We start from the raw sequence: 2727 nt of genomic DNA, 5'->3' as shown, positions 1-2727 counted from the left end.
CACATCCCTCACACCTTCCTGTCTTTCCCCAACCGTCTCCCACGGAGACCTGGAGGTCAGTCCACAGACCGCTCCCTCCCCGTAGCCCGCCCCTGGGACAAGGAGCCTTAGTTGCTCCTGTAGGTCTCACAGGCACTCTGCCCCCTCCACCTGAGGCTGGTGTCCCTGGGACACCAACCACTTCCCCTCATTCCTTCTCTGACATCCCTCACACCTTCCTGTCTTTCCCCAACCGTCTCCCACGGAGACCTGGAGGTCAGTCCACAGACCGCTCCCTCCCCGTAGCCCGCCCCTGGGACAAGGAGCCTTAGTTGCTCCTGTAGGTCTCACAGGCACTCTGCCCCCTCCACCTGAGGCTGGTGTCCCTGGGACACCAACCACTTCCCCTCATTCCTTCTCTGAGCATCTGTTGCCCTGGGTGACCAAGGGGTGATGGGCAAGGTCCCTTTTCTCAGAAAGAGTGGGGTGCATGGGGGAGGGGGAGAGCAGAAGTCAGAGGGAGCCTTTCTAGGGCCCTATGAAGCCCCTGTGTGTCCCATGTGGGCCGGGGCTGTGCCCTCCTCATGCCCCTCACCACACCCCATTGAGGAAACAGCTCAGGGAGGAGAGCTGCCTGCCCAGGTCACCCTCTGGGACTCAGGCCTGATCTGTTTGGCTCCAAAGTCCTTGCTTCCCCCACTGCCCCATAAACCTTGTGCAGGCCAACCCACAGCCCAGGCAGGAATGTGGGTGGCTTAGAAGAGGGGAGGCAGCCACAAGGCCTCCCTCTCTATTATGTCTAAAACCCCAACCAGATAACACCTACCGTGGCTGCTACCCTGCCCCCACCCTGCCTGTCTGACCCCTGCCGACCACCCCTTATTACCCACTACTGTCCTTCCCCTGCATGTGGCCTAGTGACCCTTGACCTCCTGTCCCAGAAACATACCACTTTCCTTCCTACCTCAGGACCGTGGCACATCCTGCCCCCTCATCTGAAGACTCCTCCCTCAGATCTTGAAAAGGCAGCACCCTCCCTTCCTCCAGGCCTCTGCTCAGACGACCCCTCCTCCAAAGGCCTCCCCTTACTGCCCTCTTCACCCATCACTCTCCGGCTCCTCGGACTCCCACCTGATCAATTGTAGGGATTAATCATTATCATTATTACGATCCCATTACTTGTTCCCCCTGCATCATTCTTAAGCACACCTGATGTTATAGTATATAATTACTAGAGGCCCAGCGCATGAAATTCGTGCGTGAGTACGGTCCCTAGGCCTGGCCAGCAATCAGGGCCATCTTCCCTGGCTGCGGGTAATCGGTGCCTGACGGCCAGGGGAAGGGACCGAGAGGTTGGTTGTTCCCACCCACTTGCCAGCCCCACCCCAGGGGGCCTTGACCTGGCACCGCCCACATCTCCCACCACCCACCCCTGGCTCCCCATTCGCCATTAGGCGATTGGAGTCTGCCAGCCTGGGAAAGGGACCAAGAGGTGGTCAGTGTGACTGGTCCAGCAGTCGTTCTGGTCATTCCACTTTAGGGTCAATTTGCATATTACCCTTTTATTATATAGGATTTGTGTGTTTGTTGTCTGTCTGCCGCCCAGTAGGATGTCAGCAAACTAAGGACAGTACTTTGTCTCGTTTCCCACTGTATTCTAGTACCTAGAACAAGAAGACCCACCACACAGTATGTGTTCCATGAATGCACGCTGAGTGAATAAATGAACAGCAGCCCTGAATGTCGAATTGAGAAATGTTCATGTTCACAACTCTCAGAATCAATGTCTGGCCCCCAAGAGGCAGGGGGAAGGTGTCCCTGATCTGGGGAAGGGATGAGTCCCCTGAGGGTAACAGGAACCCATCCCCATGGGATGTGCAGGGGGGCAGAGGGAAGGGCGGTGGAACGCAGGGTCTGAGCATGTTTCCTCCAACACAAAACCCTTCACTGGGCCACCAAGAGAACTCCTCTTTGGTCCTCAAAACCCTTCATGGCCTTGCTCTTTCTCCTGGATAGCAATCATCCATTATGGGTGGGATTCCCCTGGGGACCTTGGAGGTGGGGCTGGCCCAGTCTCCAAGAGGTGGGGTTTGGACTGTGGACCAGCGTTGAAGGCAGGTGGCTGGCACTGAGGGTTTAGTCCCTGATCTGCCTGCCCTGTTGACGAGGCCTTGGCACATGTAACTGGGAGAGGGGAATAGGGCACCGCGGAGTGACCAAGGGGACCTTTTCCTCAGGGAGTGTGCACTTTAAGGAGGTGAGAGAGAGTGAAAGCCTGGAGGAGGGGGTGTGGTGGAGGAACAATGCCTGGTGGGCAGGATTCTGCCACGTGGGCGCTGGCCCAGTGGGTCAGTGCTGGTCCCAGGCCTGGATGAGGCCTGGGGGTGCTCACTGGTATAATCAAATGAATGGCTCACAAATACGGAGCTCTCATTCTGTGCCATGCAAGGATCCAAGCATTTCGTAGGGGTTCATCATTATCATTATTATGACCCCAATTTACAGAGCATGTCCACCCAGTGCCTCTGGGTGAAGGCGGGGAGCACCCCGAGTGTGAAACCAGGATTCGAACAGCCCCTGAAGGGCACCAGAGGCCATGCCCTTAAACCCACCCATGTGTCTCCAAAACGGAAGGCTGGCTGGAAAGGCACCTAGCAAGTGCCCGATAAATATTTGCTGAGTGGGCCCGGCCAGCATGGCTCAGTGGTTGAGCTATGACCTGTGAAGCTGGAGGTCAGGCCACATGCC

The 2727-nt window shown here is 56.9% G+C and overlaps 1 protein-coding gene across 2 annotated transcripts in view; it reads right to left on the bottom strand.

The window, feature by feature from the left end:
• The window catches only part of CORO1B (coronin 1B), a 12585-nt gene that overhangs the window by 5248 nt on the left and 4610 nt on the right, over window positions 1-2727 (bottom strand). The gene's annotated exons all lie outside the window — the stretch shown is intronic.

The sequence above is a fragment of the Myotis davidii genome, unplaced genomic scaffold (assembly GCF_000327345.1).
Source record: "Myotis davidii unplaced genomic scaffold, ASM32734v1 scaffold425, whole genome shotgun sequence".
Classification (NCBI taxonomy): domain Eukaryota; kingdom Metazoa; phylum Chordata; class Mammalia; order Chiroptera; family Vespertilionidae; genus Myotis; species Myotis davidii.
Note: the sequence above shows the minus strand (reverse complement) of the source record. Positions and strands in the feature narration are given on the sequence as shown.